At 39.5% G+C, this 27,533-nt stretch overlaps 1 pseudogene; it reads left to right on the forward strand.

Annotated features, from left to right (window-relative positions):
• LOC134204603 (uncharacterized) overlaps positions 1 to 27,533 on the forward strand; it is a 204,653-nt pseudogene that overhangs the window by 95,960 nt on the left and 81,160 nt on the right.

A 27,533-nucleotide genomic window follows, 5' to 3' on the forward strand; every position in this document is an offset into this window, starting at 1 on the left:
CGATGTAAAAAGTTGCAATGGAAGCTCAATAAAGATCAGTATTCCAGCTTTGCAGGAGTAATACAGCTTGAATTTCAGGATTAGAAGTGACTTTTTAACGAAAATGACATTTTCCGAAAATGGCATTTCGCCGAATATGACATTTCCTTGAAAATGGCATGCTCCTGAAGGCAATGGTTTTATTATTTTTCGAATGTAAAAAAACTCTATTAATCCACCCAGCAGGGATGATGCCTTTCTCGTTCGTTCAAAAGGTTTAAAAAACACTAATAGGTGCAAAGAGGCCCTCCTTAGCCGTGCGGTAAGACGCGCTGCTACAAAGCAAGACCATGCTGAGGGTGGCTGGGTTCGATTCCCGGTGCCGGTCTAGGCAATTTTCGGATTGGAAATTGTCTCAACTTCCCTGGGCATAAAAGTATCATCGTGCTACCCTCATGATATACGAATGCAAAAATGGTAACCTGGCTTAGAAACCTCGCAGTTAATAACTGTGGAAGTGCTTAATGAACACCAAGCTGCGAGGCGGCTCTGTCCCAGTGTGGGGATGTAATGCCAATAAGAAGAAGAAGAAGATGATGCAAAGGTCTTATTTTACACATTCGTTTATACTCATTGTACAATTTATTGTACCGCACATAAAAAAATCTATTCCTTCGCTTATTTTTAGTCGCAACGAAAAATAAGCGCCCGATAATCACCACAGAAAACCATAAGCAAATCAGTTAAGATTAAAAGTTCACCCAAACACAAGCGATGTGATTGTCGCCGTTGGTACGGATTCTGTTATCGTTAGTATGAAACTGTAGATGAAACAATGCATGCATCGACCCAGCGATAGAGTGGCGGCGATGAAATCGCTTAGATTTTGAGGAGCCTGAAGTGTACTTAGTGTACCGAAAGGCTATATGTTCGCTCAAACTATTTATAGACGACCCGGAGACCCATAGTGTTATATGTCAATCGACTTAGTTCGATGAATTGAGGTGATGTCTATGTGTGTGCATGCATAAAAATGTCACTTTTTTATTTATCCTCAACCGATTAACTTGCAACAAGTTGCATTCGACGCAGAATCCTGTCCCGTTGTTTTCTTTCGAAAATTAGCCAGATCAGAATGTCACACACTTATCAGGCACTTATCGTTAACTGATTTGCTCGCAACAAATTGTATTCAACGCACACTAAGTTTTTCTCTTTCGAGCTCGGCAAAATCGGGCACCGCTGTATCTCAGTAAATTTAATCCTTAAATGCGCAATGTTGTTAGAAAAAAAAACAAACCGAAAGTACGTTTAATGTTAATGATTTCAATGGCTATTTACGTTAAAAATATTTCCGACGATTTCTAAAAAAATCGTCTTGCGCCTTTAAGGGTTAAAAACTAAATCTTGGCAGAAAATTTCGTTTATTACTGATTTTCAGCAAAATATTTACTATATCTTAGCAACCGAAACGTCACTTTTACTGAGATTTCAGCAAAAATCTTTTGCTAAAATTCGGCGGTACACACCTCGATAAAAAAAAAAGAATGCTGAGATCTGGGCGAAAAAGCGTGCTTTTGGTGAATCCTTCACTATGGTGTTTTCAATTAAAGATTAGCCAGATCGGACTATGGGCTCAACAGTTATAGCGTTCAATACAATTGTTTTATTATCATGGGGGCCGTCCAGAAACCACGTGGTCATATATGGGGGGAGGGGGGGGGGGGGTTGCAAAATGACCACGATAAGCCACATGGGGGGAGGGGGGGGGGGGGGTTGCTCTCGAACCACGTGGTCTTTTTTTATACGAAAAGTTTTTGGTGAATAACAATAGCGGTGTAAAAAATACAAATCATTAAACGCAAAGCGCATCTTAGAACCGATGCCCAAGTAGCGTCTTTTCAACTCAGCGTTGAAAAGACGTAGGTGTGAATCGAAAATAACCGGTAACGCAGCGTCGGTCGCAACGTCGATGCGTATCTGCGTTATTTGACCATCTTACCTTTGACCATCTTGGCCTAAGCCCATTTCCATAAAAAAATAAACGAAAAAACAGGTTGCGATTCAGTCTCAATTTCCACAAAAAAATTGGAAAGGAAAAATGGGAAAATATAAAGAAAAAATCCGCCGCGCCACCGCCGCAGATGGTTTTTGGCATCACGCCGCCGACACTTTTGCATTAGCGGACAATAATCAAAGAAAAAAACTTCAAAAGAATTTCTTGTGGATATTCAGGAAAAATCCAGTAAAGTAATTGCCTGTAAAAACTTTGACTTTACTTCATACAATCCTGATAAAGTGCTGGCACTCCGAATGATTTTTTAACAATTCTCTGTGAAAAATTTTGCTTGGAAATTTTGCTACAAATTGTTTATGAAAAAAAAACAAAACAACTCCAGCGTAAATTCCGAAAAAAATTTCAACAATAATAAATTAGCACTTTTGAAAGCAAAAACTGCCATTGTAAAATAAGAATTTTCCATAAAGAAATCAAAATGTTCCACGAAAAAAATACAAAATTTTCATGAATAAATCAATATTAACAATAAACAATTACAAAATTTTTCACAAAATATTTTTTTTTTCTACACATAATCTCTATATAATAAAAATGAGTTGAGATTTCCTTCCTGACGATTTAACTCGCGAACGGGTTGACCGATTTGCAAGATTTTCCCCTAATCGATTCGTTTTGGGATCCGCAATGTTTGTATATATACAAAAAGTTAGTGAATTTAACGGGGAAATGTAAAAAGTCATTAAAATACAATTTTTGGTCAGCTGTTGAGGAAAAGAAAACAAACGCACGGAAATTGATCTAGAGTGCGGTGCTGCAAATAGTTCATTGTGACATTTGCAACACCTGGACAATGCTGGGTTTCTTTCACATCAATAAAGAGCAATAAAAAATAAGAAAATAAGAAAGAAAAGCAACCAAATTGATAAAATTTTCCATGAACTTCATACGCTTTTAAAGAAGGGTTAGTCTATGGAAAAATGCTTAATTTTATTGCTTTTTTATAATCTTTGATAGAAAATTCCCTTTTTTTTCAATGCTCATTATTGATTTTTTCATGGAAAGGTTTTAATTTTTGGTTAAAGAATAATATTATTTTTTTTTCTAATATTGATTTATTTATGGAATGTTTGTATTTTTTCCGTGGAACATTTTGATTTCTTTATGGAAAATTCTTCTTTTTTGTTTGTAATTTTTGGTTTTAAAAGTGTTAATTTTTTTTTGTGGAAAATTCTTAATTGTTTATGGAAATTTTGCATTATTTGTAGAAAATTTGATATTTTTTTTTTGCTAATTCCATGATTTCTTTATTGGAAATTACCTAATTGATATGGATTTTTTTTTTAATTTTTTAGGTTGAGTTTTCATTTCAGTCGATATCGTATCTTAGAACATCGACTCATGGAAGGTCTTGAAAGTAATCAATGAAATCGCATTGGCTCAATGGACCTGCTTGGATGCTTAGCGATGCACGGATACATCGTTCAGGACTTGGTTAATCGGGTCGTTTCAAAACTCCGTAATATCATGTCTTAGGACATTTTACTTCAGGATATTGTTAGGATATGTACTTCAGAGCAGTTTGGCCTTTAACACCCGAAAAAAGTACGACTTTTTAGTTCTTTCTATACTAGTTTTGGCAAGATCGAGTGGAAACCCCTAAATATGTACGTTAAATCCATGTAAACAATCGTCTTGAGAGGGTTAAATACCAAAATATAACAGAATAGCAAAAGGAACCCAAGGATATTAAAGACTGTAGATTTAAAATGAAAACTTGCATTTTAAGCCAAAACTGTATAATTCAGGCAAAGGAATATTAAGGACATTGTGTTACGGTTCTGATTAGAATCATAGAATCTTGGCATAATGAAGAGAGTTTTGAGATTCTGAATAAAACTTGTATGCCCTTAGAAAAACCTTCAGTTCAGCTCAGATGCTTCGTTGAGGTTAATATATCTTAAGAATTTCCAGTACCTCCAGAGCTACGGAATATCCCAAATACTCTTAGGAATCTATAGGAATATTCAGTGGTGAACTTCATAATTATTTAAAAAAAATCACTAATAAAGAAATAAAAAAATAAAAAATGTAGGGATATTTTGGAATATTTCTAAACCATTACAAATTTTTATAACATATTCGCGAGTCCACATTTTTTTGTTTCCTCCTGATGCATCGAAGGTGTGCGAGTTCTAGATATACTAATACCTGATACACATTACAACTTGATAACATAATCAAAATGTTCGAATTCATGAAAATTTATAATTTCTATGCTGGGTTTAGTTTGATTTTGAATCAGTTAAAATTGTCCATCTTCAAAATTGATCGGATTAACCATATGTTTTAATTATATAAGGTTTTAAAAAAAAAATTACTTGAAAAAAACCACGTGGCCAAAGGGGGGGGGGAGGTCTGCCAAATGACCACGATAAGCCACAGGGGGGGAGGGGGGGGGGTAAAAATCTTCAAAAACATGACCACGTGGTTTCTGGATGGCCCCATGTATATGTTCAGTTTTATAGTTATTTATTAGTTTACGAAGTCTAAATAAATACTCACTGACTGATATTCGATCGGAAATAGTCAGTGTTATATGAACATTAGAGTGATTCAAATTTTGACTTTTTTGCTCCCCTATGCTCAAACTATTGTATTTACCATTTTAATAGACTTCCTAAATTTTTAGCTAATTTGGATGTAATTTGAATGTGCACGCCTCATTTGAAGTTAGTATAGAAATTACTATGGGAATCGCTACTTATGTGAAAGACCGTTCCGTGAGGTGGCCCATAAACTAATTGAATATAATCAACGCGTCAACTTCATAGAACACTTTCTAAACTGAAAGTCAGTTGTTGTTGCGAAGCGATTTGACTTTTGTAAGTAAAGCTATAAAGAAAATAAAAATGCTCATTATTGATATTGATGTTATTCTTTTTCGTGTTAAATTGAATTTCCCGCGATTCAGCATTTTATTAATAGCTCTTCTTGCCAGTGTCAAATCGTTTCGCAACAAAAACGATCGGTTCCCGTGCTAAATTTTCTATCTTGCCAATGTATTCATATATTTTTAAAGCTTAATGGGCAATGTTGCAGAACGGTTTTTTTTACAAAAGTTACTGGTTCCATATTAATTTTCATACAAACTTTATACTGTTCGTGCTCAGTCAAATAACAACAAAACTAGCTAAAAATTTAGGAGGATTATTAAAATAGCAAATGTCATCGATTAAACATAGGGGAGCGAAAAAGTCAAAATTTAAACCACTCTAATGAACATGTTACGAAGTGAGGGTGACAACTCGGGTGACGAAGAAGGCCGATGGGACTCACCAATTAATCTAGAGATTTTAAATCTACAGAATCGATTTTTCCCACTACTGCGGCAGGGACACGCCACGATATAAGTTTTGCTCTATGTAGCAAACACGTTAACCAGTTGAAATAGTGAAAATAAGTGACTATCTTTTGCCTCGATTTTCCAAATTGTCGCTATTTAATTTTGGGTATAATGAATATTCAACTGTTTTCATTATCTCAAATAGTGACAGTGTATCCGAACCTTCTTCAAACACCTGTTTGGGAGCATACATAAATTTCTTAACGCTTAGAGGGCGAGGGGTTGCCCGAAGTGTCACAATCCATACATTTTTTTTTAAATAATTCATACAAAAAGGGTGAGATAGGCAGAGGGGGGTGGGGTTGAGAATGGTCTATTTTTGCGTTACGTAATTAATGGTTCCTCCCTTTGTTCTTTTTGGTTAACCCACATTCCGACCGCTTCTGATGTGGTCGGGAAAACATCGCTGCCAGTACCAACATAACAAGTATCGTCTAACTTTGATTTGAGGATTCGAAAAAAAAGAAGAGATAAATACGACACAGAAGAGCAAACCTAATATGGGTAGTCGGTTCCACATCAACAGTATCAGCCCCTTCTGTGAGCTTGTTGTCAGAGGCAAGCTGCTGGTCGGTGAATACATAATTAATTGGATAAAAATTTCATTCGTGCTTCTAATGTTCATGCATTTTATATATAGGTACATAGCCAACATAAATTCGATACATTTCTTGTATGCGGGAAATGCCGCAAAACAGTTCCTTACTATAACATAAGCTTTCTAATTATCTTTCATCCATGCTTACGCTTCAGATTGGATTACACGCGAGGATTCACGTTAAATACATGAGAAGGAAATTTTCTTCAAGGAAAAAAAACTTTTAGATTGCTGTCAATAGCACTGCACCTTCACATTAAGGTTTTATTTATATGATACGAAGCCGAACGAAGTTTCGTGGGAACGTTTCATTACGCGACAAATAGAATGTGGTGAAGTATAGTATGAATAAAGCAATATTGATATCAAGAAAAATCAGATCGAGTACATTGTCTCGTGCTGTGCGGTTCTTTTTTTTTTCTTTGCTGAAGAAAGTTTTCAATACTACCCAAAGTTTTTTTAATGTCAATAGTACTGATCAGTGCTATTTATATCCATTCGTTGCGATTTTTGCTTGGACCCGTGCCTTCGTTTTTTACGTTGGATCTGTTTGCACCTTTCTATAAGATAAACCTCTTAGAAGGTCACTTGATGGAGACTCAGCAAAGAGCATGAATAAAAACAAGGGGAAGGGGGAATCTCTGATTCTCCACTTACTGCAGAGAAACCAGGTTTTAAGACCACCTTGCCCAAGCGCGGAAAAAATAATAGGAAACTGGAAACTTCAGATATTCCTATTTACTCTAACATTGACAATAATTCTTCTCCAATTGAACTGAGCAATTAGTTCGATTTGACTCATGAGTAAAAAAAATCGAATCTATCTCTAGCCCAGGTGATTCGATTCATGCAAAGAAGTAAAGGATTCCACCAATTGTGGTATCTGTTGCTAAGTTTTCTTTTGGAATTAGATTTTGAGTAACCTTCAGGGGATCAAAGGGCAAAACATTTTGCATACCGTCGTCGGGGGTAACAATGGGTCAAATGGGGGTGCTTCAACTACTTAGAATGCTTGTAGAATGGATTGAATGTATCTGAGGGCAAGAAGACTAAAATATAAGAGACCTTTTTGAACGATTTTGCTTCACGACCTCCAGGCTGCCGGTGAGAGCTATGACCTATTCTTACCCCCAGACCCATTGTCACCCCCGATGGAGGCATAAACAATAAAGAAATATCCATGAAAAAATGAAAAACTATTCATAAATAACACCTGATTGTTTCGTAAAACGCTACCATAAATCCATAGAATAGTTCGGGGACCCCCATAAAGAATAATTTTAAGATCAATAACTAAGCTAAAAATTAGCAAATAATTGGAAAATATGTATCGGTGAACATGATCAACAATATCATCCCTGCTATTTTCCCATGAACGTATGACAAATGATCCATTATTCTTTGGAAATAGATCCATTCAAAAATCGGTTATATACAAGATATGACCGCCCAACTACGTAAAACATATAAGAAAACTCATTTGATTGCCTATGTCACTGGTTTGAGCATGAGCTTAGAGTGATTCAAATTTTGACTTTTTCGCTTGCCTATGCTTGAACGATAACATTTGCTATTTTAATGAACCTCCTAAATTTTTAACTGAATCGACAATTTGCCCTCATTGCAGCCTACTTGCCTTTTCAATGCAATGGGCAGCTAAAACATTTGTTGAGAGCTGTCAAGTAGCAACATCTAGAGCAGACTACAATAAATCAGTTTTTTTTTATTCATACGGAATTGGTTGTTTGTACCCTTGTATTATGGATCAAATAGTGTTGAAACCAATCTTCAAAATTCACTAAAAAATGTAGGAGGTTGGAACTTTGAATGTAAAAACGGATATGACATCGCTTATCTATCAAGTTTTGATTGGCACATTAACATGGTTTTTGTTTCGTATATTTATTCTAAAAAAACAGTTGCATCAAAAATTCATTCTAATTTTAAATAAGGGGCCTTTCACAAATTACGTAACGCTGTAGGGGAGGGAGGGGGTCAAGCTGAGCCTTCTTCTTCTTCTTCTTATTGGCATTGCATCCCCACACTGGGACAGAGCCGCCTCGCAGCTTAGTGTTCATTAAGCACTTCCACTGTTATTAACTGCGAGGTTTCTAAGCCAGGTTACCATTTGTGCATTCGTATATCATGAGGCTAACATGATGATACTTTTACGCCCAGGGAAGTCGAGACACTTTCCAATCCGAAAACTGCCTAGACCGGCACCGGGAATCGAACCCAGCCACCCTCAGCATGGTCTTGCTTTGTAGCCGCGCGTCTTACCGCACGGCTAAGGAGGGCTGAGCCTTACGATCTATAAAAAAATTCAACCTTTCATACAAAAAGTGTTTTAAGGGGGAGGGTGGGGGTTCAAAATCATCAAATTTAGCGTTACGTTATTTGTGAAAGAACCCTAACTTCTCTATATCTTCTCTAACTCCTCTAACTACATATATTGCATCCGTTTTTTATGTTTCCTGCATGTTAAAGAAGATACGCTATGATGAGAGGCTAAATCCAGATAAACAGTGATAGCTGGTTTTAACTGAATCTTACTGAAATTCAATTTCAACGGATTTCCACAGATTCTCGGTCTATATTAGATCTCGGTGGTTTTAGCGGACCTGCGAATTCCCAAGAACGATACGGCAGTGTGGGAGAATCACTAGATTCAGGAAAATACTACCATGGAAAGTGATCCATAATTGTGGGAATCAACACGTTTCCAGTCATAATTATGGATCGCTTTAATATTCTTCAATTTTCAACATAATAAAGCAAAAATTAAGTAAACTCCGTGTGATTTGTGAAAAACATTCCTTAACTTTGGTGCACGGGACATTTTTCACTTGGATATGGAAAATTTAACGATTTAAAAGCTTATGAATGAAGGAACCATCTCTTGTGAATCCACCAAAAATATTGTTATTTTGACAGATGCTCAACAGCAAGTGTTCACTTGCGCAAAACTACGATTGTTTTTGGGTTGAAAAGCATGATCAACGCAATAAATGTTAGAAAATAGTGTTTTTATGTAACAAAAATATGTCCGGTGTTATATTATTGATATCAAGCTAGAAATTCAATGTCAAACACAAATGTGGAGGGTAGTAAAGTCTTTGTTATTCATACGAACATGTTTCACAAGTAACGTTTACTATTTATAATATAGTAAACTCGAACATACTATTTTTTAATCATACGACTCATTGGCACTATGAATGGGGTTCCAATTAATTGGTCTAGCGAAGCATATCTTAGCATAACTGACATCACACCATCCTGGGTCGGCTGGCAATAGCGACGTTAGATGTGCCAGAAAAACAGCTTGGGACGTGACATGATTTTCATTCAACGATCTCTTTTTTCAACACCTGGCCAGGTCATAACGATCATTAGGGATATGGATAGGAATTGTTGATCAAAAACCTACTTTAGAAGATGCGGAGAACTCGTAAATGGGAAAAAGTGGTAAAAAAGCAAATAATTTTGAAAATTCAACGACGTGTAAAATTGCAGCTAGTCTCAACAAACGAATAAACACTCGATATTCAATTGAATTTGATTGATTTTTACAAGCAAGCACGGTTTAAATTTAATTCGATTTATTTCGATTTAAAGGAACGATTGAATGTACCGAATATGTGCATGAAAATACAATTAAAATCACAATATATTTTTATCTGTGTATTATGACCTACCTACCTATACCTATCATGGTTGTAAACCCGAGCAAAGTCTGAAAACATAATGAGAGCATATAGAAAACATATTTTGATATTGATATCAAATCGAAATCATAATTTGTTTTCAAATATGAATCATCATGACTGATTACATATTTTGATCTCATTTTGCTGTTGATTTCTAAATTGTATGATCTGACATCAAACTGTGTACTTATTTTGTTATCGGAACCAATATCAAAATTAGTTTTCGATTTGCTCTCATCGACAGCAGGAATAGTTTTCGATTTGATGTCACAGTAAGATTTTTCTGCTGTAGATTTTGATCTTTTAACCGTTAAAACGACCAAAAGGATATCAACCTGAGTTATCAAAATTAGGCGATTTCACAACAACAAAATTAGTTATCGATTTGCTCTCAAGCTTTGCTTGAGACTTGTTAACTCCGTGGTGTCCGCAGCAAAACCGAATGTAATGTCTTATTTCAGGTCGCTCGATCTTGGGCCGTCAGAGGTACGCGCATCTACCTCGACAGCACACAGCAAGCGAATGGGTGGTCTACCCCAGAGCTGACGTTCACTTCCAGGTTCTCTGCTTAACATGACCTTTACTGGTTTCTCTTACGGCATACGCACTACATGTCCAGCCCAGTGTAATCTGCCGTATTTTATCAGCCTGCCGATGTCTGCATTTTTGTACACTTGGTACAACTCGTGATTCATGCGACTGCGTCATTAACCATTTTCTACTACGCCACTAAGTATTGAGCGCAGTATTTTCCCCTCAAACACTGCGAGAAATCGATAGTCTGCATCTTTTACCGTCCATACATCATGGCCGTACAGGGCGACTGGATGGATCAACGATGTACAGAGCAAATAAGTAAAATTTAAACACATTAAGTAAAGATTATGCAATCTTCGACGTACTCCTGAAACAAGATTAAAAATATGTGTAACTGTTATATCTTGCATCAGGTTCTTCATCAGCATCAAATGTGACCAAAAGAGATTGATTGTGTAGTCATGTAATCATTAAAGCATGATATCTTTTTTTCATTTCAACACCTCTACGCTTTCAAACTGTTATATCAAAATATAAAAGAACAAAAACATACAAATACTAAATAAAAAAAAAGCGCGGGAAGATCTTGTAGTCTTTTTAAAAGATCTGTCTTTGCTGAACTGAGCACCATTCGTGAATGTTGGGTCTCTAATGATTGACGATACGGATAGCCTATGATTATAAAGTGTAACACCATGCTTCTGATTTATCTCTAATCACATTTTCAGCTCCTTTACCTTATTGTAAACAATATTTGTCTTCCGGCCGTTCGTGGTCGTACATATATGCAGTTCCATACCTTAAGTAAAAATTGTCTTTCCGGCTTCTCTTTCTCTATTTTCCAGCCTTACGATAGTAGACAGCTGATGGTGACGGTGTTTGTTTGTTTATGGGGTGCGAGACTTTCGGGATATCTGCTCTACAGGATTGTGAAAATCGGTCGTGATAAACAGTTCGAGGACAATCGGAGGAATGTAATACGATTTGCAGTGTTCTGGACGTTTCAGGTATGTAAATTCTTATAGTATGTGGAGTTTGATTTATTAGAGCTTTATTTTTTATAGAGCTGTAGCGTAGGCTTATCCCTTTGCTAAGGTGTGTTTATGTGGGTTACCCTAAATGAAGTGAAAAGGGATTATGACGGAGAAACATTAACTGATCCTAACAAAAAAAAAAAAAACAAGAATTTCGCTTGCATTGAGTTGTGAACATTATAACATGTTCGAAGAAGTTAGTTCAACTCTCCAAATGAACTTCATACGACAATCTTCCAATGTTCCCAACAATGTCATCTTGAGCTCCTATGCAGGATATTTCTTTAGCGTGTTGATTTCTCACTCGTCCCTAATCACCCCTAGAGTTACATAGGGCTAATGTTTTAGCCTTCTCCTGGGCGCAGGACAGATTATTATCGACTTTCTTTATTGTCTTTCTCGTACAACAAAGTTGTACCGAAAGGCTATATGATCACTCCAACAACGAACTTTGGATAGGAGCCCCGAAGACCAATCGACTCAGCTCGACGAACTGAGGTGATGTCTGTATGTGCGTATTTTTTTTTTTCTTCCTAAACAATGGAGGGGGAATCTGCTCAACAGACATCCTGGGTTGACCAGGAAGTGCAGGGTTAGGGGCCACCTCCAATGAGGGAGGCAGGACTGCATCCCCGACCAGCTAAACCGTTTCCATTGCCGCCAAGCCCAACGTCCCTTCGGTACAACCAGAAAGTAATGCTTCAAAGGGGGGCCAGTGCATAACGCACCCTCGAGGTTAGCTGCGTGTCCTTGCAGCATCGAACATCGTGACTCGCTTTTTTAGAAGAACACCATGGTATCGTGCCAGCGCATTGCCGGCTTTCCAGGTGGCCTTACCACGCCCTATGTCCTCGGAAGGTGGGCAGGGTCGACTTCGCGCCTGCTTCCCTCTGCACGACTGGTATCAAGAATGATGATGCCGCGTGCACCCCAAATTGACCTTTCTGCGATAGGGCCTATTCGCCAGCACACAGAAGGACTTGCCGACGCGAGGCCTACGCCTGCCCCAGCCTTGACGAGGACCCTTTCCGTCCTCGGGCTCGGAACCCGCCTGGTTGACCGACGCCGCGAAAGCGACGATACCATGTTGTTCTTCGCGCGGCCACTTGTTCGATAAAAGGATCGAGTTCGACCACAGAGCATGACCACCGGTATGACCCATGAAGCCGACTCCGATCCCTTGGACCACCTCTTATTTGCGCCTGAACTAGCCATCCTTGAGTCCACGCGCCACCTTCTGTGTAGCTCCGAGACGATTTGGGCGATAGCCGATAAAACGGCGTTCCAGCCAACTTCGTCTTTACACATCCTCCGAACTAGGTTGTCCGGGGTAGTGTCCAGACCACATGTGGCAAGCATGTGGTCACGCATTGCGCGAAAACGTGAGCACACGAACAACACGTGTTCCGCCGTTTCCTCTAAACCTGCGCACACCAAACACTCGGGCGAAGCCGAGCAAGCCAGCTGCTTTACCTGCACTTTGATTTTGCAGCACGCTTAAACGTTGGCACATCGAGCCCCCATGGGGTGCTTGCTGTTCACAGCTTTGCTGGAACAAATCAAACAATTAGGAGGGTTCGTGCAGCATTGTGCCTTATGTCCTCCAATCCGCAGCGTCGGCAGAGATTGCTTCTGTCAGGGCCTTTGCAGTCCCATTGCTTGTGCCCCGGTTCCAGGCACTTGAAGCAAACTTCGGGTTGCTCGTATATGCGCACAGGGCATACCGACCATCCCACCTTGACGCTCCCTAACTTGACTACCTTGGAGGCGTCCGCTGCAGATAGCCGAACCAATGCTACCTGCGTCCCTGCCGGACCTTTCCGTAGCCGAACGGCTGCGGTGGGCGTCTCCACTTCACACTGTCGCCGCAGTGCCGTGACGAGCTCTTCGACTTCAGTGATCTCGTCCAGGTCTTTAACCCTTAGATTCACCTCCGTCGTGAGTGCTCTCACCTTGACCGTCTCGCCGAGGATCTTCTCCGTCAACTTCTTGTAGGCGGCGCCCTTTGCGAGACGCCCCGCTTCAGCTCGAGTATCATCTCGCCCATCCGGGTACGTCTTATTCGACGTACGTCGGCGCCGAGTTCACCGAGCTTGACGTCACTCCTCATCGCCTTCAAAACATCCGAGTACTTAGCCTCGTCCGCCGTGATGACTAGGGCATCGCCCCTGGAGCGATTGGCGCCTACCCTAGACTTCTTGCTACCCTCATTCGCCTGGGCCTTCTTTTCGGCCCTTGACGTCTTCGGTTTCCTCTTGTTCTTGACCAGGGTCCAGGAGGCGTCATTCCCCTCTATTTCCCTGGTCTGGTGCGGCTGAGAACTTTCAGCCTGCCGTAACCCCTTACCACCGTCTTGCCTGAGTGGACGGACCTTTCCAGGTCCTACCTCCCCCGGTTTTGGAGGTACCTGACCGGGGTTCAGCTTCCCAGCCCCACTACCCTTGTTCGGGGTAGTAACCCTCCGCGTTTTGGAGCGGCCCCCAGGGAGCTCATCTCTCCCGTTTTTGTGTCTGCTCCGTTGGAACAGTCACCCCGACGTACCTGCAAATACTTGAGCCTCAGTCTGGGTAGACTTTGGCACCACCGTCTTAGCTGGCACGCCTTCGGTCGACTCGACCTTGCCCGAGTCCGCGAATCCTTGGGCCTCAGTCTGGGTAGACCTCGACTCCACCGATTTCACGGGTTTACACTTGGCCGTCCTGACCGCCCTCTTCAGCTTGGCGTCCAGCATCGACTTTCGAAGTTTCTGCAAGCTCCTCTTGAGGTCCTTGCTGATATTATGCTTCGATGACGCAAAGTCGATGATGGCGTCCAGCTGTTCCGTCGCCACCTCGAAGGCCGAAAGCCCATCGCGTTTGCGGTTCATCGCCTTCACAAGCCATGGGCCGTCAATAACCCCTTCCGGCGTTTTTATAGCCGAGAGGAAGGTTGAGTGACCCACGCTGGCGCTGCGCACTGAGCTGCCGACTATTGCCTCTGGCCTCCTAGGCGGAGACCTGAACAACCCACCTCTTGCGAAGGGGTTGTCGCCTACACTATTACCACTAATTGAAGAATTGACTTGGTTTTCCATTTTGGTCCCACGAGTTGCTCGGGAAAAGAGGTCCACCACGCCAGAGCCCAGCATAACGCGGTAAGGGACAATTACTGTGGAGGGTGCCCAGGTACCCCACAGGCTCCGTTAAAGGCCTAGCTTATTATTTCACCCCCCTGGCCATGCATCCCCTCGGCACGGGTCGCTTGACGCCTTGGGATTAGGGGTTAGGGACGATGGTCCCGGTCTAACTCGCAGTGGCCATGGGGAGGGGTCGTCAAGCCCTTGGACAAAGTCCCTGCTGCCCCCAATCTGTATCTGCGTATGTATGTATGTATGTGTATGTGTGTATGTGTACAAATTTTGTAGACACACTTTTTGGAACTTAGCATTGTCTGAATTACTCGCAACAAATTCCATTTGACGGGGAATCTTGTCCCATTGTTTGCTTGAAAATTGGCCAGATCGAAATAATGGATCAGAAGTTATGACCAAAATAAAATTTTTAATGCCCAACACACGCTAATAAGTACTGGTTTATAATTTATTTTTATAATATATTGCGAATTGCAAAATATAGATAATATTAAAATAGTGATGACACATAGTCACATAGAACAATAATGTGTTATAAAAAATGCCTTGCATCTATGAATATTTTTAAAGTTTATCCGTGGCTTGCTCCCATTAAGAGTTTTATCGTACTATTTAAGATGGTCGTGTTGCACGCATTGCATTGCACGGCGTAAGTATGCTCTTCGTTCAGTTTCATAGTACTATGAAATTGTCCGAAAGTCAAAATTCGAACATAGGAAATTCGAGAAACTTTTGGCAGCGCCATCTGTCGTCTACCAGTGTAAATTTTCTATCATAACATTAGACGGTGTAACTGTTTTGCCTTTCTTGTACATCATCGAGGTGTAAACGTAAAGGCTACATTTATTACCTTTTTGCGCGAGAAAGGCACTATCACCGCTAGGTGGATTAATCTTGTTTTTTGTTGGGGCTTCGTCGCCACGGGCCTCTGGGATGGCTTCTGCTGAGATATTCACCGGATTCCAGTCCAGCGCTTGCTCACTGATTTCGATTTTAAATTTACGTTATTCAAGTGGTTTTTTTTTAAATTATGTTTAAGTTTAACACTTAAAATGTTGTAATCGTCGATGGAGCTCAGTACAAATCAATCTTTATCTGGTAACTAAAATATCTTTTGTTGATACACACCAAGTCACACTGGCGTATGAAAGTACAGATTTCATGTTATGAATATGCGAATTTTGATGCATTGACGCAAAGACAGTCCTAGCCTATGTAATCCGTACTCCTATGTCAATTTTAGTTCCGCCAAGAGTTTGGAGAAATTGTTCGTGCTGAAATCCAACGAACCCACCGTAGAGAAGCATTCAGTCAGGTCATCATAGTAGGACAAAACATCATTAGCAAATAACATGCGTTTTGAATTTGCGGATGGACGGATTACAGGAAACCAAATAGACCGAATATTACACCTTGATCTTATAACCTACTCGTTCAAATTTATGAAATTGAATTGTTTATTGGCAGTGTGAGAACGAGGCGTTTTATCACAGCTTGGGATACAATATTACGTAACTATTTTTTCTGGGTTTTTCTACCTCTCTGCCTTATATAAGATTTCTTCAATACAAACGATTTTTTATTTACACGGTGTGTAAGAAAAAGACAGACTCCCCATCCCCCTATAAGTGCTTACGTAATATGTGTACGGCACCTTGTGGTAGAGGCTGCTTCTCTGATTCTGAATTGATCGCATTTGCTGTGATATGCTTATTTTTTAACATGTAATGTTTGTATGAGATTCATGCCTCTCTTTCATTGTGAAATTTTGCAAACACTTATGATGAATGACCACGCGTCTCCATCCGTTAATATTTGCTTCAAGGAGGATGTAAAATTGGCAATCGACAACCTCGAATTTTAAGTGAGTGTGCTGCCGTTCGGTGCTGAACTACTGCAGTTATAATTTTGCGGAAGACGGAAAGAGACGAAAGACACAACGAAGGTGGTTCGATCGGAAATCTCTTTCCTTCACCAAATTTTTCTTGTACCTTAAACAACAACAAACACACGCCTGTCACTGCCCTGGAGATACCGTCAACGTGAATCTATTTTGGGTCGCTGCATGTAATGTTCCATTTACGCTTCCATACTAACGACGAGATCCAATCCAAATCCAATCCAAATCCAGTCCAAATCCAATCCAAATCCAAATCCAATCCAAATCCAATCCAAATCCAGTCCAAATCCAACCCAAATCCAAATCCAATCCAAATACAATCCAAATCCAATCCAAGTCCAATCCAAGTCCAATCCAAATCCAATCCAAATCCAATCCAAATCCAATCCAAATCCAATCCAAATCCAATCCAAATCTAATCCAAATCCAACCAAACCAATCCAAACCAATCCAATCCAATCCAAACCATTTCAAATCCAATCCAAATCCAATCCAAATCCAATCCAAATCCAATCCAAATCCAATCCAAATTCAATACAAATCCAATCCAAATCCATTCCAAATGCAATCCAAATCCAATCCAAATCCAATACAAATCCAATCCAAATCCATTCCAAATGCAATCCAAATCCTATCCAAATCCAATTAAATCCAAATCCAATCTAAATTCAATCCAAATCCAATCAGAATCCAATCAAAATCCATTCAAAATCCAATCCAATCCAATCCAAGTTCAATCGAAATCCAAATCCAATCCAAATCCAATCCAAATCCAATCCAAATCCAATCCAAATCCAATCCAAATCCAATCCAAATCCAAATCCAATCCAAATCCAATCCAAATCCAATCCAAATCCAATCCAAACCCAATCCAAACCCAATCCAAACCAATCCAAACCAATCCAAACCAATCCAAACCAATCCAAACCAATCCAAACCAATCCAAACCAATCCAAACCAATCCAAACCAATCCAAACACAATCCAAACCAATCGAAACCAATCCAAACCAATCCAAACCAATCCCAAACCAATCCAAACCAATCCAAACCAACCCAACCAAACCAATCCAAACCAATTTAAACATAATCCAAACCAATCCAAACCAAACCAATCCAAACCAATCCAAACCAATCCAAACCAATCCAAACCAATCCAAACCAACCAAACCAATCCAAAACCAATCCAAACCAAACCAAACCAAACCAACCCAACCAATCCAAACCAATCCAAACCAATCCAAACCAATCCAAACCAACCAAACCAATCCAAACCAATCCAAACCAATCCAAACCAACCAAACCAATCCAACCAATCCAAACCAATCCAAACCAATCCAAACCAACCAAACCAATCCAACCAATCCAAACCAATCCAAACCAATCCAAACCAACCAAATCCAAATCCAAATCCAAACCAATCCAAACCAATCCAAACCAATCCAAACCAATCCAAACCAACCAAACCAATCCAAACCAAATCCAAACCAATCCAAACCAAACCAAACCAACCAAACCAATCCAAACCAATCCAAACCAATCCAAACCAACCAAACCAATCCAAACCAATCCATCCAACCAAAACCAATCCAAACCAATCCAAACCAATCCAAACCAATCCAAACCAATCCAAACCAATCCAAACCAATCCAAACCAATCCAAACCAATCCAAACCAATCCAAACCAATCCAAACCAATCCAAACCAATCCAAACCAATCCAACCAATCCAACCAATCCAAACCAATCCAAACCAATCCAAACCAATCCAAACCAAACCAAACCAATCCAAACCAATCCAAACCAATCCAAACCAATCCAACCAACCAATCCAAACCAACCAAACCAATCCAAACCAATCCAAACCAATCCAAACCAATCCAACCAAACCAACCAAATCAAACCAATCCAAACCAACCAAACCAATCCAAACCAATCCAAACCAATCCAAACCAATCCAAACCAAACCAAACCAATCCAAACCAATCCAAACCAATCCAAATCAAACCAAACCAACCAAACCAACCAAACCAACCAAACCAATCCAAACCAATCCAAACCAATCCAAACCAATCCAAACCAATCCAAACCAATCCAAACCAACCAAACCAAATCCAAACCAATCCAAACCAACCAAACCAAACCAACCAACCAAACCAAACCAACCAAACCAATCCAACCAATCCAAACCAACCAAACCAAACCAAACCAACCAAACCAACCAAACCAATCCAAACCAATCCAAACCAACCAAACCAATCCAAACCAATCCAACCAATCCAAACCAATCCAAACCAATCCAAACCAATCCAAACCAATCCAAACCAATCCAAACCAATCCAAACCAATCCAACCAATCCAAACCAATCCAAACCAATCCAAACCAATCCAAACCAATCCAAATCCAACCAATCCAAACCAATCCAAACCAATCCAAACCAATCCAAACCAACCAAACCAATCCAAACCAACCAAACCAATCCAAACCAATCCAAACCAATCCAAACCAATCCAAACCAATCCAAACCAATCCAAACCAACCAAACCAATCCAAACCAACCAAACCAATCCAAACCAACCAATCCCAAACCAACCAAACCAATCCAACCAATCCAACCAACCAAATCCAAACCAACCCAACCAATCCAAACCAATCCAAACCAATCCAACCAATCCAAACCAATCCAAACCAACCAAACCAACCAAACCAATCCAAACCAACCAAACCAATCCAAACCAATCCAAACCAATCCAAACCAATCCAAACCAACCAAACCAACCAATCCAACCAATCCAAATCCAATCCAACCAATCCCAACCAATCCAAATCTAATCCAACCAATCCAACCAACCAAACCCAATCCAAATCCAATGCAAACCAATCCAAACCAATCCCAATCCAAACCCAAACCAATCCAAACCTATCCAAACCAATCCAAACCAATCCAAATCTAATCCAAACCAATCCAACCAAATCCAATCCAACCCAAACCAATCCAAATCCAATCCAAACCAATCCAAACCAATCCAAACCAATCCAAACCAACCAACCAAACCAATCCAAACCAATCCAAACCAATCCAAACCAACCAAACCAATCCAAACCAATCCAAACCAACCAAACCAATCCAAACCAATCCAAACCAATCCAAACCAACCAAACCAACCAAACCAATCCAAACCAACCAAACCAACCAAACCAATCCAAACCAATCCAAACCAACCAAACCAATCCAAACCAATCCAAACCAATCCAAACCAATCCAAACCAACCAAACCAATCCAAACCAATCCAAACCAATCCAAACCAATCCAAACCAACCAAACCAACCAAACCAATCCAAACCAATCCAAACCAATCCAACCAATCCAAACCAATCCAAACCAACCAAACCAATCCAAACCAATCCAAACCAATCCAAACCAATCCAAACCAATCCAAACCAATCCAAACCAATCCAAATCCAATCCAAATCAAACCAAATCAAACCAAACCAATCCAAACCAATCCAAACCAATCCAAACCAATCCAAATCCAATCCAAACCAATCCAAACCAAATCCAAACCAAACCAAATCAAACCAAACCAACCAAACCAATCCAAATCCAATCCAAACCAATCCAAACCAAATCCAAACCAATCCAAACCAATCCAAACCAATCCAATCCAATCCAATCCAAACTCAATCCAATCCACAAACCAACACAAACCAATCCAATCCAAACCAATCCAAACCAATCCAAACCCAATCCAATTCAATACAAACCAATACAAACCAACCAATCCAAACCAATCCAAACCAATCCAAACCAATCCAAACCAATCCAAATCTAGTCCAAACCAATTAAAACCAATCCAAACCCAATCCAAACCAATCCAAACCAATCCAAACCAATCCAAGTCCAATCCCAACCAATCCAAACCAATCCAAACCCAATCCAAACCCAATCCAAACCAATCCAAACCAATTTAAACCATTCCAAACCAACCAAACCAACAATCCAAACCAATCCAAACCAACCAAACCAATCCAAACCAATCCAAACCAATCCAAACCAATCCAAACCAATCCAAACCAATCCAAACCAATCCAAACCAATCCAAACCAATCCAAACCAATCCAAACCAATCCAAACCAATCCAAACCAATCCAAACCAATCCAAACCAATCCAAACCAACCAAACCAATCCAAACCAACCAAACCAATCCAAACCAACATCCAATCCAAACCAATCCAAACCAATCCAATCCAAACCAACCAAACCAATCCAAACCAATCCAAACCAACCAAACCAATCCAAACCAATCCAAACCAATCCAAACCAATCCAAACCAATCCAAACCAATCCAAACCAATCCAAACCAATCCAAACCAATCCAAACCAATCCAAACCAATCCAAACCAATCAAACCAACCAATCCAATCCAAATCCAATCCAAACCAATCCAAATCCAATCCAAACCCAAATCCAAATCCAATCCAAATCCAATCCAAATCCAATCCAAATCCAATCCAAATCCAATCCAAATCCAATCCAAATCCAATCCAAATCCAATCCAAATCCAATCCAAATTCAATCCAAATCCAATCAAAATCTAATCCAAATCCAATCCAAATCCAATCAAAATCGAAGCCAAATCAAATCCAAATCCAATCCAAATTAAATCCAAATTCAATCCAAATTCAATCCAAATCCAATCCAAAACCAATCCAAATCCAATCCAAATACAATCCAAATCCAATCCAATCCAATCCAAATCCAATCCAATCCAATACAAATCCAATCCAATCCAATCCAAATCCAATTTTTTTTGTAGCTTTGGCAAATTTGATGCGGGGTAGACTCGAAAAAACAATTTATAGAGTATATATTATGAAAAGGGAATCAAGTCTCCTTCAATTCTAAGACTACATGCACTATTGAATTCGCTAATTGGGGCGAAACCCAATTAAAAAGCAGCTAAACGTCAGAATGTGATGTCAAAAATGCGTTGACGTTTTGTTTCCGTGTTTGGCGGGATCGATATTTTCTGGCGTGTAAAATTTTCCTTTGTTCAATGCAAAAAGTAAACAACATTGACGCTTGTCAAAACGCCCCAATTAACGAACGGCATTCGCTAGTTAGGGTGAGGTCGTGCTCCAATTAGCGAACGATCACTGTACCTATTTTGAAGGAAAAATATTTAAAAAATCATAGACCACCTTTCTACTTTTATCAAAACAAATTCTTGGAGAGGGATCAATTCCCTCCGAATATTTTTTCTATTTTATACCAATTTTATATAAATATTTTTCCTATGGAAAAGATTTCTAAAGATTTAAAATTCTGCCTTGACTGAAAATTTGAAAAACTAATTTGCAGAATTTCTCTTTCACCACATTAATAATAAAATAATTTTCAACGGAATTCAATAATCTGTTAAGGACAAGCATCTCGGAATCAAAAAAAAAAAAATCACTCGCGTTTTCAAGGGCACACTACTTAATATGAATACATCTCACAACTGTCGTTTTTATTATTCCACGCATGCTACGAAGCGGCAAAGCTGAAATAATAAAAACAAAAGTTGTCCGCTCTAGCCGTATACTCCATTGCGCAGTGACGTCACGCACGACTTTTGACAGGTACTCTGCCCATGATCGCATATTTGTAGCAATAGCATTGTTTGCAATTTTGAGTTAGGCTCATGAATTGTCTTCAAATTGTTAGTTCTTTCATCTAAGTTGGTGAAATCTGAAAGTTTGTTCTAAAAATCTTGAAAAAACTACCAAGTTGATTTGTAACATCGAGCATAGTGACCGCATAAATGTAACACTGGAAAATTATTTCACCGATGTGCCATGTTCCTTGAACAAAAATTAGCACAATTGATTTGCACTCAAATATTAAGTGATGCAGATATAGCTGCCGATGATTTTAAGTGCAAAAAGTGTTTGTACAATTTTTAGATTTTTTTGACGTAAACTACGTCTAAGGGGAAGACTCAGATACAGGGTGTAAAACCGAAATTTCCAAATTCGAGACCGTCACGAAATTAGGATAGATTTCAAACGCTAATAACGTCTTTATCTTTCGATGGATTTTCGACATTTTCTTATCAATCGATTCAGAAACTCTCCAGCAATTTTCCAATTCTATTGATACTATTGATTATCAACGTTAAACTATTGAAAATGTTGTTTCTTTCCAAACTGGGTGAAAAATTCAATTCCGTTCATAATTCCCCAACACGGACATCAGATTGCAGTAAGGTAAGGGCCTTTTGATCCACTGCTTCGTTTTCCCTGTGTATAAAAAGCCCCGTGTTTCACGTGCGCGCGTCATTTTCATTCTGGATGTCACGGAGAACGGACTAGGGCGGTTATGTATAAGCAATAAATTGCCCCCAAAATGATTTCGAATGCGTTTTAAACCAAAATGATGTTTTGGCAAATGAGCGGAATGACGCGTTTTAGCATTACAAATTCAAGCGTGATGCATTCCTGATGATGCTTTCCACAGATGATTTAGTTCGCACGGGAGGGCTCGTTGATTAAAATTTATGAGTGATGATGCGGATGAAATTTTTCGTTGGGTGGTGGTGGCGGTCGTAGCAACAGCAGTACATCTTTACTTCCGTGTTCCCAACAGCATCTTTGAATCTGGCAATCAACGCCGTGCTGTTGAGGCACATAAATGGAAATGAATCGATTCTTTTCAGGACCACCATTATGTTTGGGAGGAAGGTTAAGTTGAAATAATGTTTTGACGTAAACTTCGTCTAAGGGCAAGACTCAGATACGGGGTGTAAAGCGGAAATTTCCTAATTCGAGACCGTCATGAAATTAGGATTGATTCCAAACTATTAGCGTCTTTATCTTTCGATGGATTTTTAATCACTAACTCTGCAGAAGTAAAATGATGGATTGAATCTAATGAATTTTTGCGTAACTGCTGCCGATTTAACGCAACCATCTCTTGAATTTACTCTCAATCAAACCAAATTCCTCCAATGAAAAATTTAATGCCCTGATAAGAACAGATTTCAGATCATGCGGATTTCTAATCACCAACATAACAGCAACCATTCGATAGTCAGAATATCACAAGAGTATTTCACTTAAATGCAGATGCTGGCTCTATGATTTTACCGCTACACTGCAACATATTGCCATCGTTGGATTCTCTGTCGCGACGTTCCTGTTACGAGCGCTACCTACGCCATCAGTGGGAACGAAGAGCGTGCGTCAGAAGGAGAAGCTGCAAAAATGTATTCGCATGGATGGAAATTAAACCTGAAACAAGTAACAGTCTATCTACTAAAATTATAATCTTGACTGAAATTTCACTGGTATTGATGCTATCCATGCGAATAATTTTTTGTAGCGTCCCTGACGCACGGTCGTGATTCCGCCACCGACGAAAACTATCAGGGAAATATCAGATTAATATGAACTTTGATCAAAATTCGTTTCGCCTCAAATTATGGCTTAAGAGCTGCTTTCACTGATGACAGCTAATCGATGGTGCTTCAGACGCCACCGTTGCAGAAATATCGTAGAGAAACACGCAAGAAAATTCCATCTGAGTGCTGTTGATGCTGACGACGATGACCGCGCGACCTACACCATCACCGGGAATAAAATTTGCGGTAGGAGCTCCGCCGATGCCGAAGGTGGTACCATGGTCTGGTCTCCGCGACATCTCGAACGAAATGGCTCGCGCGCGCGGAAGAGCTGCTTTCTTGTAATCAATAAAGTTGAACCTGTAGCCACGCCCCTTTGGTGAGTGTGTGACGGTTACACAATATTTGCAGCCATACTGGACAACAAAGAGGCGGGACTAATGAGCCATCTTTATTGCTTATAAGAAAACTGCTCTCCCGCGCGCGTGGCATTTCATTTGAAATGTCGCGGAAAGCAGTCCCAGCATCGGCGAAGTTGCTGAACAAATTAATCGGCTCTTCTCAGGGCCACCATCCTATACAAAGGAAGAGGTGAGGCGAATATTATTCAAAGAGCAAATTAACCACTTGGCGACGCTATAATGTTGCCGTCCGTAGCAGAATCACGAGTGCGCCCCGGGAGGAGATGCTACAAATATGAATTCGTATGGATGGCATCAGTGGCAGCCAGGTGAAATTTTCTCAAGATTCTTATTTGGTTTTGTTGCAGCTTGTGATTGGGAAGGCGGATTATTAACAATCAATTGAAAGATTACAATTTTGTGGAAGCGAAGGTTAAGCCGAGACGAATTTTTTTAAAAATGCAAATTATAATCGCTTGGCGACAGCAGAATGTTGCCGTCGGCAGTAGAATCACGAGAACCCGTCAAACGGAGAAGCTGCAAAAATGTTTTCGCGTGGATGACTGTCTACTAAAACTATTAGTCTTTCTCTGAATCGTGCTCTCGTGATTCTACTACCAACGGAAAACAATCTGCCATCACCAAGCAATTAAGTTTTACTTTGATCAAAATTCATCTCGCCTCAAGTTGTGACTTAAGAGTTACTTTCATTGATGATAGCCAATCGTTAGTGTGGTATTCTAGAATAACAGTGTAGATCAGGAAGTGAGGAGTTTGAAATAGGCGTGCATTCAGTGTCAATGTAGAGTGAAAATAAAGAGCAGTAGTTTTGGAACTTGTTATTAATAATGGTAATGTTTAGTATTGATTATGGAATATCACATTGGCGATCCTGCCATGAAAGGGTGTGCTGAAGAAATTTTAATTGGTTTTGTGATTGAAGTGTTTTGTTTTGTCAAATGGTAAGTTTTTGTTTTCTTATCGCGCTGGGTGGAGACATCATGATGGGATGATTGTGAGATTGTGACAGGGGAATTTAGGCATAGTGATTTCTTGTATATGCCCTGTTACTTCTTTGAAAATACACGGTTAAGTAAATCAACCCAAACAAAAAAAATTTAATTTAAGTTCGTTTAAGTTGACGGTAAATATTACTCAAAATAAATTTAATCATTATACTTTTTTTTACCGTTGATTCTATTGAGAGGTTGGATTCATTGAATGACTTTTTGAGAAAATGTGGATTTGCGGAGCAATAACAAGCAAAATGATTATATAGAAAAAGCAAAATTTCGCATGATTAGCTTCGATTTGAACGAAACATTATAAACATATTCACTTTTTATATTTTGACATGACATCTTTCGGGCTCGAGAGTAACTTTTAAGAAGGGTGTATGATTTTTTTTTGTTATCATTTATTTCGGAAAACTATAACTCGGAAACTGTTAGAAAAAAAGTGCCCGAGAAGGAATGATGAGAAATCAATCGGGTTTTGTTTAGTTGAATATAAAGATTTTTGACAGTAAAAATGCATATAAATTCAGTGAAATGATTCAAATCTGAAAATATCTATCTTCAAGAACTCATAGATAGCAAAAGCGTTCGAGTGTTGCGTTGGGTGTTGTTTGAGAGATTGTGTTATTTTATTACTATAATTTCAACAAATATAATTCATTTATTTACTTTCTTTCAATTATTTTTTTTTATTGTCACCGGAGGAAGATGAGGGTCAACGACATTTCAATTGAATCTATGGTCGCTTATTAATCGTACTGAATGAATCGACCGGCTACAACACCTACCATACACACAACGTCAACCATACGGACTTAAGTTAGAACCTCGTCTGCCGATTGCATTTCTCTGTAACATTAATAATTTGGTACATTCCTATTTCTGTCAGGGGAGGATGTGGTATTCTAGAATAACAGTGTAGATCAGGAAGTGAGGAGTTTGAAATAGGCGTGCATTCAGTGTCAATGTAGAGTGAAAATAAAGAGCAGTAGTTTTGGAACTTGTTATTAATAATGGTAATGTTTAGTATTGATTATGGAATATCACAGTTAGTAGGGGAAATTATGGCTTTGGCAGGTTCTATTATTGTCAGGGGAGTAACTGTAACTAATTATGCTTAAATTTGGCCTAAACATGTTTTGCATATCAAAAAATATTTTGGCCAAATTTCATAAAATTTTGCCAACAAAAACCCCCTAACAATAATAGAACACAACCTGCCAAAGCCGTCATTCCCCCTACTTCATACAAGACGACCGCGCGACCCACAACATCGCCGGGAATAAAATTTCCGGTAGGAGCTCCGCCGATGCCGAAGGTGGTACCACGGTCTGCTCTCCGCGACATCTCGAACGAAATGGCTCGCGCGCGCGGAAGAGCTGCTTTCTTCACGCTAACTTTCACTTACTCAGGGACTGAGTAAAATTGTATTGCCCTATCTTTTCTTCTCACGAAAATTTTACTCAGTTTCCGCCAAAAGCGGGACTACTCATAGCTATGAGTAGTCCCGCTCTTGACGGAAACAGAGTAAAATTTCTGTGGGAAAAAAAGAGATGGCAATACAATTTTACTCAGTCTCTGAGTAAGTGAAAGTTAGAGTGTTGTAATCAATTCATGTACTGTGAGCTTTGGTGCTCCATGTGACGCCCTCCGAAGGATGTCTTTTCTTGCCTGGACATTCAGCAGTTCAACTATTTTCCTGCCGTTGGTGTATGTTTACTGGTCAGTATCACACCGTCAGAGCAGTGCTCAACATCACTTTCAACGGACCAACCCGACAAACGTCACTTTGAAGGACCACCATTATCAGAGATATCATCTAGGTGATTACATTCACCGGCACGCGATGAACATCACTTCAAATGGCTTCATGCCAACAGAAACAAACGGCCCTTTTTCAGGGCCACCAAATATTTTGGTAGAAGAAAGATTGTGTTGTGATATGTACTTGATTTTCTGATATTCCATTTTATGTTGTTTGAGTGGAGTTCTCAAAATCTGTGTAAAACCATGAATTCTGTTGCGCTGTTGCGCGCATGATTTCGCACAGAATTTATTAACCGCATTCGTCAATTCAGCTCAGAATCTTGAGAAAATTTTCACTTTTCACCGACACCAGCCAAACCAATGAAGACCCCACCATAGTGAAGAAATTTTCAGCCATCGTCTGCAAATAAATTTAATGCAACGTTTCTCTCCGACAAACTGTGCAGAATTGAATATGATTGCGTCGAAAAGTAAAGTTCGCAACATTCTGATTTTGGATTTGTTGTTATTACTGATTGGCAATGCGTATTATTGAAAACAAATTGGACTATTGAAAATAATTGGTTATTATCATTGCACCAAAAAGTTTTTCGTAGTTTACGTCGGGGGGTCGTGTCTTGCACACAACCCTTCTGATTTTTTTAAATAAGCTA

The sequence above is a fragment of the Armigeres subalbatus genome, unplaced genomic scaffold (genome assembly GCF_024139115.2).
Source record: "Armigeres subalbatus isolate Guangzhou_Male unplaced genomic scaffold, GZ_Asu_2 Contig739, whole genome shotgun sequence".
In the NCBI taxonomy this organism is placed as follows: domain Eukaryota; kingdom Metazoa; phylum Arthropoda; class Insecta; order Diptera; family Culicidae; genus Armigeres; species Armigeres subalbatus.